Below are 20,000 nucleotides of genomic sequence, written 5' to 3' on the forward strand. Positions count from 1 at the left end.
AGTAAATCATAAATCCGAAAGAGAAGCACACTCTAAGTTATAGAGCAGTAGAGTAATTTGATAAAGATAGTTATGGCTGGTTTATGGGATTGCCCTGGGTTTCACTCCTTCAAAGAGAGGTTATCAGCCACTGACTATTAGGGTCTGAAGAGATGTCATAAAGCTAGACACTCTATGGACGTGGACCCCAGAGTAATCTCATAAACCAGCCATAACTATCTTTATCTGGTCACATGTTTCCAGTCACTAATCCTTTTCTTCCTTGGCTTTCGCCGAGCAAACACACGAACTTACTTCATCCCGCTTTCAGTTCGTGCCTCACAGCATTCATATACACATAATTTTTCACGTCTGGCCGCATAGCCTTTCCCGTTTGTTTTCCTGTCTTGTTTTTTGTCCGCCACTACATTCCTCCATGGCACAAGTTTAATTTGTGCATACAAATTTACTTTGCGGTCCATGGGAAGAGCCATTTTAACAATGCGTCCTGCCCTCCTCTTCGAAATGCCGGTGTTAAAATGGGGGTAGCTGATGAAGGAAAATGTTCTCTACGTGGCCTGTGTGTTTTCTGTACTCTGGTTATTATTATTTTCTTGTCTACGTTTTGTTTGCAATGTCCTGTACCCAGATATGCACCTATATATACAAGAAGACATAGGTATGCACATACCTGTACGTATATATGCATATACTCATTTTTTATTTGTTTTATATATATATATATATATATATATATATATATATATATATATATATATATATATATACATATGTACATATGGTGTCACATCATGCTGGTGCCATGTAAAAGGTACTCGTGCTAGTACCATTTAATAGCACTCATGCTCACACATGGCCTCAAATTCAACACAGAGGCCTACATCAAGTGCCTGCAGGAGGTAGTGCTGTCCTGGGTTTAGAGGGTAGCTGTTGGAAAACCTTATGTCTGGCAGCAAGACTCTGCTCCATGCCACACAAGCAGGAAGATCCAGTCATGGCTGTCAGACAATTTCTGCGACCACATTACCCCTAACATCTGGCCACCTAACTCTCCGGACTGCAACCCCCTTGATTATTATGTGTGGGGTGCAGTTGAGTGAGAAACCAAGAAAACTGCTTGTAACACCAAAAATGAAGTGAAGGCAAGGATTATGGCAGCATTCACCAACTAAAACAAGGAGATCGCCCAGAAGAGTTGCAGGAGATTCCAAAGTCATCTGGAGGCTATGGCTGAAGCTAATAGCGATTTTATTGAATTAATTTACTCTTTAGTATTTAAAGATATTTTTATGTAAATTTGGTAAATATATCTGTTGAAATGAGATGTCAGTGTTATTTTCATTTTTGTGTAATTTAGACGACATTTTATTCACTGCACCCTGTATACACACACACACACACACACACACATTATAATCAAGATACAATTACTACAACACTGTAATGAAATATAATGAATACAGCATTATAATAAAGATAGCATTATAATGAAGACACATTATATATGAAGACACAACCTTACTCATTAAGACAGCATTATAATGAAAACACAACATTATAATCAAAATACAACATTAATACAAAAGGACATTGTATTATAATTAAACAACATTATGATTAAAGCACATTATACATAAATGCAACATCATCATGAAAACACAGCACTATAATGAAGACATGTTCTACACACACACACATATCATACAAACTACCAAATAAAGAATGGTGTCTACTGCTCAATTTTCCTATTTTATTTTCAGTTCTGATCTGGCAATAGTTTAGTCTGCTTTTTTTCTGTACTTTTTTTTTTATCACAATACGTTGTTTTTTTTTTAGTTATTTTGTTGTTTTTTTCAAATATCTTCTTCAATTGTTTTATCTTAGTCTCCCTCTCTCCCTTCTCCCTCTCGCTATCTCCTCCCCTTCCTCCCCCTTTCTATCTCATTCTATCTCTTTCTATTCTAATTTTATTGAAATGGTGACAAATGTCTTGGATTTCTCTTTGAGATTAGCAACTTAACTGGCAGACTTTATTGCTAAAACTGCAGTTTGTTAACTTGACAGCAAGATTCTGGTAGACATTGCTTGAGAAAGAGAGAGCAGTAAAAGCTCCAATAATTTCAGCTCTTTAGAATGGTATGGAATCTTGTTTTGGGCTGAAGTGCAAAAAAGAATGTAGAAGAAGAGTATATGTGTGTGTGTATGTGTGCGCGTGTATGTGTGTATATGTGCGTGTGTGTATATGTCTGTATGTATATATACACACATACATGTATACATACATACACACACACACACACACATACTCTTTTACTCTTTTACTTGTTTCAGTCATTTGACTGTGGCCATGCTGGAGCACCGCCTTTAGTCGAGCAAATCGACCCCAGGACTTATTCTTTGGATGCCTAGTACTTATTCTATCGGTCTCTTTTTGCCAAACCGCTAAGTTACGGGGGCCGTAAATACACCACCATCGGTTGTCAAGCGATGTTGGGGGGACAAACACAGACACACAAACATATACGCACACATACATATATATATGTGTGTGGTAAGAATCTTACTTCCCAACCACATGGTTCTGGGCTCAGTCTCATTGTGTGGCATCTTGGGCAAGTGTCTTCTATAGCCTTGGGCCGACCAAAGCCTTGTGATTTGGTAGACAAAAACTGAAAGAAACCTGTTGTATATATATATAAGCGTAGGAGTAGCTGTGTGGTAAGTAGCTTGCCTACAAACCACATGGTTCTGGGTTCAGTTCCACTGTGTGGCACCTTGGGCAAGTGTCTTCTACTATAGCCTTGGGCTGACCAAAGCCGTGTGAGTGGATTTGGTAGACAGAAACTGAAAGAAGCCCGTCATATATATATACATATATACATATATGTATATATATATATATATATATATATATATACAGACACATTTATGTATATGTGTGTGTGCCTGTGCTTGTCCCCCCAACATCGCTTGATAACCGATAACAGCAAAAGAGACCAATAGAATAAGTACTAGGCTTACAGAGAATAAGTCCTGGAGTCGATTTGCTTCACTAAAGGCGATGTTCCAGCATGGTCACAGTCAAATGACTGAAACAAGTAAAAGAAGAAAAAATAAATAAAAGAATAGTGATGAGTCTTTTGAAAGGCATTTGGCTGCTCTATTTAACAGATCAACCAATGATAGAGAAACCTCATCGTTAGCTTGCACTAACAAATGTTTGATTAGTTATCTATCATGTGATAAATATGTCTGGTGCTGCAGTAATGTTCTGTGACTAATTACCATATTCTTCTACTCTGAGACATCAAAGCAATACATTTTTGTTAATGTATTACAAGACTGCCATTATTGTATTGGTAACGTTGCCAAGAAACATCACTGGATTGGCAGAATCAACAGAATGAGGGATAATTTCAGTTGTGGCATTTATTTCTCTACCTTAGGTTCTGAGTTCAAATCCTGCCAAGGTTGACTTTGCTTTTTAAACTTCAGGAGCCAATAGAGAAAAATAATTAGTGTGGTGTGGCATGGGGTGGGGGCATCAGAAGGCACAGACACATATGTATACACACACATATATATATATATGTATATATACATGTATATATATCTATACATTCATATTTATATATATCTATACATTCATATCTATATATATCTATACATATACATATATATATATATATATATGTGTGTGTCTGTGTGTGTATGTAATATTTCCTTATAATTTGATCCTATACTATCTTACCTGTCATTTCCAATAGTCTCAGGTATTTTGATATCTCTTTCATTTTACGTCTGTGAAAGGTAACTTTCATTACAAATTCATATCATTCTACTTTCCTGTTTTTTTTTGTTGTTTTTTTTTTACCCTGTACAAGTGTAATTAATTTTCAGACACGACCTAATTGCTATGATGTCTTCTAACTTTATGAAATTAATTGCGATTCAACTTTGAAGATGATGATGATGATAATGATGATGATGGTGATGCTGTTATCTAACTTTACAAATTCAATTTTGATCAACTTTTCTCAGAAACTTATGTTATGATTCCAGTAGTTAATACAAAAATTATTCCTGTCTCATAGCTGCGGATCTTTTGCTCTCGTTTCCTAAAAACCACAATCATAAAATGTCAGACTAATGAGGAGATGTCTCTATGTTGTCTGTCAACATAGTTTATGTTTTAGCTTTTACTTCTTTCAATCATTAGATTGTGGCCATGCTGGGGCACTGCCTTGAAGAGTTTATTTGGACAAATCAACCCCAGTGCCTATTTTTAAGCCTGGTATTTACTCTGTCAGTCTCTTTTTGCCATATCGTTAAGTTATGGGGGTGTGAACAAATCAGCACTAGTTGTCGGGCAGTGGTGGGGTAGAAACACATAGAGACACACATTGATACATACATATGCATATACATACAAACACACATACACATACATACATACATATGTATATATACATATATATATATGTGTGTGTGTGTGTGTGTAGAGGCGCAATGGTGCAGTGGTTAGGGCAGTAGACTCGCAGTTGGAGGATTGTGGTTTCGAATCCCAGACCAGGTGTTGTGTGTGTTTATTGAGCAAAAACACCTAAAGCTCCATGAAGCTCCGGCAGGGGGTGGTGGTGACCCCTGTTGTACTCTTTTGCCCCAACTTTCTCTCACTCTTTCTTCCTGTTTCCTGAGTAAAGTTGCGATGGACTGGTGTCCCGTCCACCTGGGAGTGGGGGACATGTACGCGATAGAAACCGGGAAACTGGACCCATGAGCCTGGCTAGGCTTGAAAAGTGCAGCAGAAAAAGAAAAAAGAAAAAAAAATATATATAAATAAATATATAAATTCAAAATTGAAATAAGTTTTCATTATCTTTAAAAAAAATAATGATAAAGTAGCCAAAAACATACTTGAAATATGCAAGATATATATTAAACATTAAAACTCTCCAAAGCCACGTATCTCTCACTATATGTAAACACATATTTACTACATTCTCTGTGTGTGTTTATATATAGCGAGAGAAACGTGGTTTAGGAGAATTTTAACTCTTCTTTCAAGTAAATGGGTACATATTGTACCCTGACTTTTAATTTATATTTTGCCTGTTTGGATTATGTTTGCTGGTCACTTTATCATTATTTTTTTGAAGATAATGATAACTTATTTGAATTTTGAATTTATACTTGCTCGCTGCTGTTTGTTTGGAAGTCGTGGGGCCTTCAGCTGAACAAACATGCACAGAGAGGTAAATATATTTTTTAAAACAGTTCACACAGTAAGCCTAGCTGATGAGCTTTAAGTGTCAATTTGGCGGAGAAAGCAAAATCAACTGATACTCGGCTATCTATCCTCCTCTTTGTAGTTTTATGAAAGGGGATGACCGTTTTTTAAAAATATATTTGCTACATTCTCCATTCTTGTTTATATATAGTGAGAGATGTGTGGTTTTGGAGAGTCTTAACTATTCTTTCAAACAAACAGATACATATTGTACCCTGACTTTCAATATAGATAAATACATACATACATACATACATACATACATACATACATACATACATACATACAGGCGCTGATCACCGGGGTTGATGTAATTGACTAGCTCACGCTCTTGAAATTGCTGGCCTTGTGCCAAAATTTTTATGTATTATCATTATTATTATTGTTATTATTATTATTATTATTATTATTATTATTATTATTATTCAGTAGTTTTATTTTTATAACTTGCTTTCACTTCACTACCGAGCGCAGCTCTGTGTGCCTTGGGTATGTGCTGTGGCTTGCTGTAATGCTCTTATTATTATTATTATTATTATTATTATTATCATTATTATTTAGCATGCTGGGCTTAGTGGCATTTCATCTGTTTTTTTGTTCTGAGTTCAAAAGATGCCGAGGCTGACTTTGCCTTGCATTCTCTCAGTGTCGATAAATTAAATACCAATGAAACACTGGGGTTGATGTAATCAACTAGTCTCCTCTCACCAAATTTCAGGCCTTGTGCCTATAGCAGAAATGATTATTATTATTATTATTATTATTATTATTATCATTATTATTATTTTTATTATTATTATTATTATTATTATATAATAGTATATATCATGTCACCATAGACATAAATGTTCCTACTTTAAATACCAGTCGAGATAATATGCATAGAACCAGGAACAGGACATCAGATGACAAGAAATAGATCCAACCAATTGAAACGTAGCTTTGAGATCGAGATCAAATTTATGAAAAAATACTTTCATCTCGAAAGAAGATGTTAATAGTCTGAAAAATTACTATTAACAATAACGTTTACAATTTATAATTTATATTAATGGCTTGTATCATGCAGCAGCTCTCTTTGTGCCTGCCTGTTTCTCTTTATATACATATACATATATATATGCATGTGTGTGTGAGTATGCATGCATATATTATATATATATAATTATATATATATATATATATATAAAATTATATTATATATATATATATATATATATATATATATATATATATATATATAATTATATATATATAGATATATATATATATATATAATTATATATATATATACACACACATACATACATATATATATATATATATATATATATATATATAAAGAAAGTGTATTTTAGCTATATATTTCTATTTGGTTTTGTCATGGTCCTACATGGGGAATATTTTACTGGTGTTTAATATTGTGTCTATGCAGCGTATCATATCATGTTTGTGTATAATCTGCTGCTTGTAATGTAAAAAGGATAGGAATTTTTCTCTAGGTATGAGCTATTAATGAAGGTGAAAACTATTGCTGTGCATGCAATGTCGACATTTATTTATACAAAAATGTAAATTGTTTGAATGTTTTCTTCAAGCTATGTATTTATGAGTTAATGGAAACCTGTAGTTACCTGGCACCACAGGTAATGTAAAGAAAAATCCATCACTAAAACAGATCCATAGTTACTCGTTTACTCTTTTACTCGTTTACTATTTTATTTGTTTCAGTCATTTGACTGCAGCCATGCTGGAGCACCACCTTTAGTTGTTAACAATATATACATACATACGTATATATGTACTTATGTACATACATACACACTTACATACATACATACATGCATGCATTCATACATACACATATACATACATACATACATACACTCACAGACACACATATATACACACTTGTGTATATACATACGCATATACATACATGCATACATATATATGTACATAATGTTTTTTACACATACAAACATGTGTGTATATAATACATACACACATGCAGACATGTAATATACATATGTTATACACACATGAATAGAGACATAGAGTGAAATCCTCTTCTTCCTTCCAGGACGAATTCTCAAAGAACAAATGGAATATATACACACATATATATATTTACATATATACATTCATACATAAATATACACATACAACACACATACACACATATATAGGAAGAATTTAAACAGATATAAATGTAAGGGATATATATACACACACATATAATCATATACATTGATATCTATGTATGTATCTGTATACACACACACATACACACACATAGAGACCAGCTCCTTGTTTCCAGGAAGAAAACATATAAACAGATACATGCATATGTATATATGTACATGTATGCATACGTAAATACATACATACAAACACAAACTTTCTGCTACTGTTAAAATAAATTTTGTACTTCTCCATGATTTTTCACTTGGTCTTGTAATCCATGGTGCATTCCTTCAACAATGATTCATATCTGGTCGGGGCAGTGACAGTGAGTCTCTCCTTTAGTATTCATTACTCTTTTATTATTTAGTACACTGTCAAATATAATGCTTGTTTGTTCATATCGTCTTTTATTACTCATCCAATTTCCCATAGTTTTCAAAATTTTGATGATGTAATTGTTTATTTCTAGGATGATATCCTATGAAAGGTGTAGGAAACTGGATCTGACTGTTTTGGACTTAAAATGTATAGAATATTTGGGCCAGGTATGGCTGGTTTAAACACTAAAGAATTTATACAATTCTAATTCTTAGATATAATCAGCATAGCAGAGTGCATGACAAGGTCAGACTTTTTAATTATTTTACTTATACATTCCCAAGCATTTTCTCTCCACTCAGTTTCATTCAGAAGGTTAGGAATCAACTGACATTTGCCCAAGATGCTACACGTGGGACTGGATGTGGAGCCATGGCATAGTAAACTTCATTATCATTCAATCCTGCTGTGTGCACTAAGGTATTGTCATTTATTTTGTACCTTTTACCTGTCTCAGTCATTGGATAGCAGCCATACTGTGACACAACTTTGAAAGGTTTAATCTTATAAGTCAACACCAAATACATTATTTATTTGATCTTCATTTTAACTTTATTATCACAATTCTTTTGTCACACATTATGTGACCTCTTCAGTGACTTTCTGTTCTTCATGTCTCTACTCTGGTCTTGTCCTGTCTATTCCATTTCCAGAAATTGTTTTCCTCAAAATAATTTTTTTATTCAGTTTTTCCTTTTCAGAATGGCAAAAGCATCGAATAAACTATGTCTGTCTGTTGTTAGCTGTGAAAACACTGCATCTTTCAAAAATTCTCTTTAATGTGCTTTTACTTTTCACATTTCTGAGAAATGTGGGTGTTGCATACAGGCAAGCCCCCTGTGTCTCTTGTCAGCTGAGCATTCCTAATCTTGTGGGCTTGTGGGTGCTGGCACCAAGTAAAAAGCACCTGTACTGGTTCCATGTAAAAGCACCTGTCTGGTGCTACTTAAAAGCACCCAGTACATTCTGTAAAGAGGTTGGCATTTGGAAGGGTATCCAGCCATAAAAACCATGCTAAAACAGCCATAAAGCCTGAGCCAGTTCCTGTCAAGCCATCCGACCCATGCCAGCATGGAAAATGAACATTAAATGATGATCATGATGACAATGATGAAGATGTGTCTTCTTGTGTTTTATTCTTTGAACAGTACATGTACTTTTAGCTTTCATTGCTGTTGTTCTTTGATTTTCTGCTGCTTTCTGTCCCTTCTTCTACCCTTTTCTGATCAATTGTTGTTGTGCACCAGAACACTGTATACAATAAACTCATTATTTTCATTATCATTTGCAAAATCGGTGACAAAACCAGTGACAGCAATGAAGCCAAAAGTGCATGTACAGTACACAGAATAAGACTAAATAAGACAGAAAAGTGAACCATAAAACAGCCATAAAAAGGAAATGGTGCATAGGCACTTTAGGCTATCATTGGTGCCTTTCTTAACTTGACTTATTGCTGTTTTCTGTGCTCGCTTTTATGATTTCCCAATGTGGTGTCGTGCATCCGAGCACCATGTGTATAAGCTCATTATTTTCATTATCATATACAAAATTGGTGACGAAAACAGTGAAAGTAAATAAGAGAGGAAAAAAATATTAGCAAAATAATGTACTTCTGCACAGAAACATAAGAAATATCAGTGAGTGAGTGTGGTGTGTTTACTATAAGCTACAAATACAAACAATAGAGAATTCAGTTCAAGAAGCTTCACGAGGAGGAATTTTTGTGGAGTAGTGTGGGGTACACATCATGTGGGAGTAAGATTTAGGCTATATTTGAAGCTGATTTTTATCAATGGGGAAACAAATACCAGAAGCCAGAAGTTTGTGAATCATGACAGTTAAATTAACAGGACACATCTACCAAAATTTATCAAGAGAGGTGTTGCTTGGGGGAATATTGTAAGAAGGGTTAAAAAATAAAGAACTGCATCAGACACAAGGTATGAGTGTAGATGGGACCGGTACTACAAATTAGCTGGAATTGTTGCATGGCTGAGGTGCTGAGTTTAAACTTTAAGACATATTTGAAAGGTATGCAGTGATGGGCAATATGTGAATTGTGGGGTAATTTTTCAGCTGGTTTGGTTCTGAGGGTTTAAATTAAAATTTGATACTCACATCAATCATCTGTTCTAGGCAAGATCAAAATATTCCTCATTAATGTTTGTCAAACTTTTAATTATTTTGATACAAATGTTTTAGAAAAATACTTAGAAGAAAAACTTTTAAGGACAAATGAACAAAAGTTAAACCAAAATTTAAAGTCATTTCAAAATAGATAAATTTATTTAATCAGTTAAGGAAAACTTATTCCCTACCTGGGACATTTTAGTTTCAGTGGTAAGATTTATGGAAAACCTTTCATCAGAAATCATAATTGTCAAGAATTTAGAATGAAATATTTTTGTTGGATAATGAAAGATAATGAAAACTTGGTTTTCATTCAATGATCATTGTTGTTGGGTAAACCCAGTTAATCCTACTTGGAACAGACCCAGGGCAAGGATTAAAACAAATTAAATAGAACTTTTAGATTAGATAAATGATTTCTAGCTATGGATAAATGCGATTCACGAAGGATTATGTTGTTTATGATGGAACTCAATGAACTGGTCCTAAAAAAAAAATCTGCTGACAAGGTTATGTTATAATGAAAATGCTACAACACATATAATAATAATAATAATAATAATAATAATAATAATAATAATCATAATAAGAATGATGATGATATGCCCTGATGAAGTACCAGGCAGTGGCTCTCATGGCTTTTGATCTTAACTGATTGGAAGTGTTATCATGTACATATTTTGTCTTGATATGAAAGATGGGCTACAGCAAATATTCTGCTTAATACCATAGATTTGCTTGTCTGTTGTTTGACCTTAACCAGTTGAGCATGTCCCTTGGTGGCTGACGATATGTGCATCTCTGATCATGAGCAGAAGTAGTGGGGGAGCATCATAGCCATGTGTTAAGAAGAATTCTTTGGGGTTTGAATAATTCATCTTTGGAAACATGGGTGTTTCGTTCATCATCCTTAAACAAACCTTATTCAGGGACCATTTGAGCAGGATGGGCTACTCGACCTGAAGAAAATTTTAACTGGGCCCCCATCTGCAAAGTCATGCACTGTTTATCTTGATATAAGATCACCATGTCCCACACATATGGTTGTGATGCATGTGCATGGTGTACCCTTATCAGACTGTAGTCATGAGGGGTATATTGGGCTTTGTATATTTGTACCCCAGTGTCACTTTGATGGCATGCACTGCTTTCTCACTCAATAATAATAATAATAATAAACCTTTCTTATTTCTTTATTGCCCACAAGGGGCTAAACATAGAGGGGACAAACAAGGACAGACAAAGGGATTAAGTTGATTACATCGACCCAGTACGTAACTGGTACTTAATTTATTGATCCCGAAAGGATGAAAGGCAAAGTTAACCTTGGTAGAATTTGAACTCAGAACATAGCAATGGGAGAAATACTGCTAAGCATTTCTTCCAGCATGCTAACGATTCTGCCAGCTTACTGCCATAAAATTAAATATAATAATACAACATCACGAAGAGAAACCTTTTATAATTTACTAGTTTCAGCCGTTAGACTGTGGCCATGATGGGGCACCACCTTGAAGGATTCAGTCAACCAAAATGACCCCAGTACTTATTTTAAAAATCTAGTACTTATCCTATTGATCCCTTTTGCTGAATTGCTAAGTTACAAGGGTGTAAACAAACCAACACTGGTTGTCAGGTGGTGGTGGAAAACAAACTCAAACACACACACACACATACACACATACCTACACACACCTACACAGGCACACACACATATGTACATAGAATTATAAGCCTTCTCTGAATATGGACTGTAGAAAATAGTCTAACATGAGGGCATATAAGCCCCCATAACAGAGAAAAATTGACATTAGTATAAGAAGGAAGTGATAATAAGAGTTATGGCTTTGATTCTCACATGCACTAAATGGCCATTTTTTTTTCCATTACAGGGTCTTATATTCTCTGATATTAGATTATTTTCTATAATCAGTATACCCACTGATCATGCTTGACATTAACATAATACTGGCGAAGTCAATATAAAAGACAAGGGATTGGAAACAAGGATAAATGACATCTCTTCAAGAAATTCTATTTAAAAAATTAGAATCGTTGCCATTTCCTTATTTTGATATGTTTACGTATATATATATATATATATATATATATATATATATATATGTATTCTTTTATTCTTTTAATTGTTTCAGTCATTTGACTGCAGCCATGCTGGAGCACTGCCTTTAGTGGAGCAAATCGACTCCAGAACTAAAGCCTAGTACTTATTCTATTGATCTCTCTTGCCAAACCACTAAGATGTGGAGACGTAAACACACCAGCATCGGTTGTCAAGCGATGTTTTTGGGGGACACACAAACCTAGACACACACATACATATATATGCATATATACAGTGGGCTTCTTTCAGTTTCACTCACCAAATTCACTCACAAGGTTTTGGTTGGCCCGAGGCTATAGTAGAAGACACTTGCCCAAGGTGCCATGCAATGGGACTGAACCTGAAACCATGCAGTTGGTAAGCAAGCTAATTACCACACAGCCACTCCTGTGTCTATATGATAGGATTTTTAAGACAATGATTAGTTATTAGGGTTCATTTGAGTAAAATAGGAATCAAAAGGGTCTAGAGGTGAGAAATGGTTGAGAACCACTGCTCTGTAGGATTGCAAGGCTTGCTAGAAATAGCAATCAAATTCTATCAAAATTCACATCCTAAGGTTTTGATTTCAAACCTGCTGAACTCATCTTTTGTCCTTCATTTTGCCTCATCAATAAAATAAAGATCTCACCAGGATCGCAGATCGGTAGGATCATTTGAGCGTTGGACAAAATACTTTATGGTAGTCATTCCAGCTCTTTACAATCCATATATGATGATGCATGGTTTAATGGCTTGGGTAGTTGGTGTTAGGAAGGGCATCCAGCCATAAAAACCATGCCAAAACACACACACAAGTTTGGTGCTGTCTCCTGCTTGGCCAGCTCCTGTCAAACCATCCAACCCATGCCAGCAAAGAAGGTGGACATTAAATGATGATGATGTGTTGGGCTCAAATTCATATGGTTGTATGTTTAATTCCAGCATCAAGCAGTGTGTTGTCTTCTTGACTAAGGCACTTTATTTCACATTGTTTAAGCCTGGTCAAGTGCTAGTGCTTCCCCCTTTCTCTTCAGCTGTCACATCCAGGATGTCCCCACTGGGTCAAGTGTGGAAGAACTGACTGAGAAGGTGTCCTTGTCTGCTTGGAACTACACTGGCATTTACAGCAATTAGTGAAAACATGGTACCAAGACATACTTGTTTGCAAGCAATGGCTGCAGATCATATTTTTAGTGCCCTGGCAGATGTGACAAACTTCTCTGTATTTAAACTAACAAGATGAGGTCATGTAGTCATGTAAAAGAATATGAGAATGAAGGCCACAGGTGTCCATCTTTGTATTCTCCAATAAAAATTCTCTGATAGGCACATAGCACTTGACAAGGAAATCAAAAGAGGCTGCCAGTCTGATGTCATAAGGATGGAAGGAAATTAACCGTTTTGATATCATATTTCTGAAGACGTACACTGCTTTTGTTTCAATTAATTTTAAAATAGTGAAGAATTTAGTAAAATAAGCTGGTGTTTGAAACAAATTAACATGAAATTTTGATGGAGAGTTTTAATTTAGATCTATTTAACCCTTTTGATTCTGTATTTCTGTTGAAATACGCTGCCTTTGTTTCAATTAATTTTTAAGATAACGAAGAATTTAATAGAATAATTTTGTCATTAAGAAACTGGTGTTTGAAACATAAATTGACATAAAATTTGGATGGAAGGTTCTAATTTAGATCTCTTTAAGCCTTTTGATATCATATTTCTGTTGAAAACATTTCGGTTTCAACTAATTTTGAAAATAATGAAGTATTTTTAAAAATAATTTTCTCATTATCAAGGTGTTAGAAAAGGGTATCCAGCCATAGAAACCACGTGAAGGCAAACAGTGGCATTTGGTGCAGGTCTCTGGAGCATTGGTATAGAAAACATGTTAAAAGGTGATAAGATGATATTTGAGACAAAAATCAACATTAAATTTTGATGGAAAGATTTAATTTTGATAACTTTAAAACATGAGGTTAGTAATATAAAACTAGGGTAGTTCCCCCCCCGGGGGGGGGGGGTAGTATTCAAAGGGTTAGCATCAAATTTCGATGGAAAGTTTTGATTTAGATGACTTCAAAACAAGGAGCTTACATCATAGAACTAGGGATTGTCTCAGACAGGTTGGTATCTAAAGGGTTAAAATGGATTTTGTCATCCTGTGTTGTAAGAAACTTCCCTCGGGCAAGAGAAACAAATAGAATATCAATTGTTGATTAACTAAAGAAGCTATGTTGGTGCCAGGAATATTTGCTGAGATATTTCATTGAATCAAAATGAGATTAAATGCTTAATTTAGCAGAGTGGAAATGATGAGAGGAGCTAAAAGAAAGAAACTTGGAATAGGAATGGTAGAAATTTTTGGAAATCATTTCGTGTATTTTGGTGTTTAATTCAGTCTTCATACCAAATTAGGAAGAATTAAATTCTGAATAAAGCTTGAAATATTGGTTCCAAATTCCGGCTCAATGTTATTATCATCATCATCATCATCATCATCGTTTAACGTCCGCTTTCCATGCTAGCATGGGTTGGACGATTTGACTGAGGACTGGTGAAACCGGATGGCAACACCAGGCTCCAGTCTGATTTGGCAGAGTTTCTACAGCTGGATGCCCTTCCTAACGCCAACCACTCAGAGAGTGTAGTGGGTGCTTTTACGTGTCACCCGCACGAAAACGGCCACGCTCGAAATGGTGTCTTTTATGTGCCACCCGCACAAGCCAGTCCAGGGGCACTGGCAACGATCTCGCTCGAAAATCCTACAGGAGCCAGTCAGGCGGTACTGGCAACGGCCACGCTCAAAATGGTGCATCTCATGTGCCACCCGCACAAGAACCAGTCCAGGGGCACTGGCAACGATCTTACTTGGCTTGCCGGGTCTTCTCACGCACAGCCCATTTCCAAAGGTCTCGGTCCGTAGTCATCGCCTCGGTGAGGCCCAATGTACGAAGGTCTTGCCTCACCACCTCAGCCCAGGTCTTCCTGGGCCTACCTCTTCCACGGGTTCCCTCAACTGTTAGGGTGTGGCACTTTTTCACGCAGCTATCCTCCTCCATTCTCACCACATGTCCATACCAGCGCAATCGTCTCTCTTGCACGCCACAACTGATGCTTCTAATGTTCAGCTTTTCTCTCAAGATACTTACACTCTGACGGGTATTCACATTGACATTACACATCCAACGGAGCATACTGGCTTCATTCCTTGCGAGCTTACGTATGTCCTCAGCAGTTACAGCCCATGTTTCACTGCCATGTAGCATGGTTGTTCGTACGCATGCGTCATACAGTCTGCCTTTTACTCTGAGTGAGAGTCCCTTTGTCGCCAGCAGGGGTAAGAGCTCTCTAAACTTTGCCCAGGCTATTCTTATTCTAGCAGCTACACTTTCAGCGCACCCACCCCCACTACTAACTTGGTCGCCCAGATAGCGGAAGCTATCGACTACCTCTAGTTTTTCACCCTGGAATGAGATAGAAGTTGTTTCCTGTTTGTTTGCAGTCTTTATTGCACCTGAACATCTGCCACAAACAAAAACTAACTTGCTAGTTAACCTGCCTTTGATGTTGCTGCACCTCTTATGTGTCCATAGCTTGCACCGGGTACATCTTATAGAGTTACTACCTACTCCTTTTCTACATACTGAGCAGGGCCATCTACCTGAAGGGGTTTGTGTTTTATCTACCTTCTTACTTATTAGGATTTTGGTTTTAGCTAGGTTGACTCTAAGGCCCTTCAATTCTAGACCTTGCTTCCACACCTGAAACTTCTCCTCTAGTTCTGATAGTGACTCCGCAATTAGGGCAAGGTCATCAGCATAGAGGAGCTCCCAGGGGCAACCTGTCTTGAACTCCTCTGTGATTGCCTGGAGGACTATGGTAAATAATAGGGGGCTGAGGACGGAACCTTGGTGGACCCCTACCTCTACCCGGAATTCATTGCTGTACTCATTTCCAACCCTCACCTTACTGGCCGCATCTCTGTACATGGCTCGCACAGCTCTCACTAGCCATTCTTCTATCCCAAGTTTCCTCATTGACCACCAGATAAGGGATCGGGGGACCCTAAAAATACAACATGCCTGGCCAGCTCCTATCAAACTGTCCAATCCATGCCAGCAAGGAAGGAAGACATTAAATGATGAATAATAATAATGATAATAATAATGGTTTCAAATTTTGCAACGAGGGCAGCAATTTTGGGGGAGGGGGTAGGTTGATTACATCGACCCCAGTGTTTTACTGGTACTTAATTTATTGACCCTGAAAGGATGATACACAAAGTTGGTCTCAGCAGAATTTGAACTCAGCAACGGGTGAAATACTGCTAAGTATTTCGTCCAGCATGCTAACGATTCTGCCATGTTGCCTTAATAATAATAATAATAATAATAATAATAATAATAAGGATTTCAAATTTTGGCACAAGACTAACAAATTCAGGGGAGGTTGTATGTTGGCTACATCGACCCTACCCCAGTGCTCAATTGGTACTTATTTTATTGACCTTGAAAGGTTGAAAGGAGTAGGGGCCGAAACCGGACGTGGTTCCTCCTGATGATGTCTTGAGCTAACTGGATCCTATAAAGGAGCTGTTGCAGTAGCAGACCACGAAACATGGTTGAAATTCCTTCCTATATATATATATATATATATATATATATATATATATATATATATATATATATATATATGGTTTGGGCTTTGACTGCTCCTTTTAGCATGTAAGGTGTCCTGTTAGGGTTACCTCTTTTGTGTATAAATGTATACTAGTTTTATATATGTATATATCCACACACACACACATATAAATTTTCATGTGGAAGCTTATATGTAGGTTCATGTGTATAGCTATAATTCTGTCATTGAGTATTTTTTTATGAGATTTACAATACTTCATGAAATTTTCAATACAATTTAATCTGAATGTTTAAGGAAAACCATTTCTTTAGCACTGTTTCACTGAATGTTAAGAAGAACAAAGACAAACAAAAAATACCCCCACAAAATTACACTGTCGGCTGTTCCTTATTTTAAATTTCAATTTCGATGTTATTTACAAAAACCTTCATTCAATAACAAATTCACCTCAGGTAATAAGCAGATATTAATAATAATAACAATATAATAATAATAATAATAATGATAATAATAATGATAATAATAATGATGATGATGATGATGATGATGATGATAATAATAATAATAGTAATAATAATAATAATAATAGTAATAATAATAATAATAATAATGATGATAATAATAATAATAGTAATAATAATAATAATAATAATAATGATGATAATAATAATAATAGTAATAATAATAATAATAATGATGATAATAATAATAATAGTAATAATAATAATAATAATGATGATAATAATAATAATAGTAATAATAATAATAATAATAATGATGATAATAATAATGATAATAATAATAATGATGATGATGATGATAATAATAACAATGATGATAATAATTTTTTGCATGAATTATTTTATGTAGTTAAATGCAATTTAAAATTAGATGGTCCTTTTTTTTTCATTTAACCGTTATAATATTATTAAATAAGGAATTGTAATTTTGCTGTTTCTATCCTCCTTTATTTCTTTCTTTCTTCATTTCTTTCTTTCATTCCTTCCTGGTTTTTCTTTTCTTCTCCCTTTCTTTCCTTTCAATGACATGGATTTTCTGTCAGCTGCATGCATGTCTTAGTTTACACTGCAACAGTGCACACAATGCATTTTGATTTGAATAAGTTGTGTCAAGGTTGCTAGTGAATTTATAAGTGTTAACTTAATCTAACCAAAACGTGTGTAAAAAAAAAAAATAAATAAACAAGGGTGGGCCTAATAGACAGACAAACAAACAGGGATAACATTAGAGAAGAAAGGGTATACTTTAAGGTCATTAGGGACCAGAAACCGCTTATCTTTAGCTTTTGTTTTTATCTTACTTGTGAAGAGATAAGTCGTCCCTCTGACCTCATAGAGACTCAAAGACTATTCGGATGGAAGGAAGAATTTATTTATATACCTGTTGTGAAGTGAACTGACACCTCCGCACATGACTGTCAGTGGATTGGACAAGTCTTATAAATAGATGAACCAATAGACAGTTGAGGTTGATCTGTGAGAGTGTTAGTCTCATTATTGATTCTGCATTGGAGTATTGGATGGTTATGGTGCCAATGGTTATAATAAGATAACCAACTCTTGTTACATCGCTTATTGTTATACAGTTATATTTGGTATTATAATATATTGTTACATTTACACACAATATATAATCTTTACTGACGATAAACCAACACCTGAAACCTGGCCTGAAAGATTGTAATTGAGGGCTAACACAAAGAGAAAAGGAAGATCTTTAGGATTGCTGGGGACCCAGAAAACTGTTATGTTTTTAAATCTTTTTTGTCAGGAGGAAAGGTAGTGCTTATGACCCGTGACAGGGCTTCTGAGAATAGTGACATGGAAGAAAGAGGTTGTTCTTATGCCAGAGACCTGTAAAAACATGTCCTGACAAGGGGAAATATTACCTTGCTTCAAAAAAGTAAAGATAAAGGTTACCTTCTCGAGTCATACTGACACATAAGGGCTGTTTTCCCAGTTTCATGGCACATAAATTCTCCACCTGGATGGGATGCTAGTCCATTGCAGGAGTACTCCTTTTTGCCAGTTGAGTGGACTGTTACCCCAGTCCATGTGAAATGAAGTGTTTTACTCAAGAACACATTGCGTCACCCGGTCCAGGATTTGAAACCACAATCTTACGATCATGAGTCCAACACCCTAACTACTAAGTCATGTTCCTCCACTATCATCTTATTTAGAATCAACTGAACATTGGCAACAAAAACATCCAGCCATCAAAAATCTGCCTCACTAAATCATGTCTAACTCCTCCATACAAACATAAATAAGTAGTTGTTAAAATGATGATAATATCTATCTATCTATCTGTCTGTCTGTCTGTTTGTCTATGTGTCATTGCATATATGTGTGTGAACATGTATATATAAAGACCCCCTTTGGTCATGAATGACCATGGGATTGAACCTAGAAAGTTCCCCTCCCAGGTCCAAGTCTGGGCAAGGTTGCTTATGGAAGACCAGCAGTCACCCATGCATACCAGCCTCCCCTCTTCAAGCCCCTGATATTATCCAAGGGAAAGGCAAAGGGGCCGATACAGCTTGGCACCTGTGACGTCACAACTCATTTCTACAGCTGAGTGAACTGGAGCAACGTGAAATAAAGTGTCTTGTTCAAGAACACAACACGCAGCCTGCTCTGGGGATTGAACTCATTACCCCATGATTGTGAGTCCGATGCTCTAACCACTGGGCCATGCACCTTCACACACACACAAACACACACACACACAAACACACAAACACACACTCACACACATAAAATTTCACTGCAGAGATATCTACAATTTTATAAAATAAACTTTACTTATAAAGTAAACACAATTATATATCCCCTGATATGCACAGAATAATAATATTGTTGTTTCCCCCAATATTTTTCTGCCCTTGGAAAGATATATTGAAAAAGTGTATTTATGTTTGCTTCTATTTTGCAACAAGATTCATAATTTAAACATTGTATGTATATGAATAATAAGAATACTATATTAGCAAATATACACTCAGCATAATTAATTGATACCTACACTCATACATACATGCATACATATATATATATATAAATGCAGGGATACAGACATTCACACATACACACATACATGCGTACACATACAATCATACATACATGCTTACATAGGTCTTCATCATTATGATTCAATCCTTTAGCATTTAAACTGACCGTATCCGGCCCAAATGTTCCATCTGTTTTATGTTCGACCTGGCCAGATCTGGCCCCTCACACC

General features: G+C 35.7%; 1 protein-coding gene and 1 long non-coding RNA gene across 5 annotated transcripts in view; one reads left to right on the forward strand and one right to left on the reverse strand.

Moving 5' to 3' along the window:
* LOC106880106 (uncharacterized) overlaps positions 1-20,000 on the reverse strand; it is a 513,189-nt gene that overhangs the window by 127,482 nt on the left and 365,707 nt on the right. The gene's annotated exons all lie outside the window — the stretch shown is intronic.
* The window catches only part of LOC149133106 (uncharacterized), a 129,888-nt gene that overhangs the window by 96,606 nt on the left and 13,282 nt on the right, over positions 1-20,000 (forward strand). The gene's annotated exons all lie outside the window — the stretch shown is intronic.

This window comes from Octopus bimaculoides, chromosome 12 (assembly GCF_046866305.1).
Source record: "Octopus bimaculoides isolate indiv1 chromosome 12, ASM4686630v1, whole genome shotgun sequence".
NCBI lineage: Eukaryota > Metazoa > Mollusca > Cephalopoda > Octopoda > Octopodidae > Octopus > Octopus bimaculoides.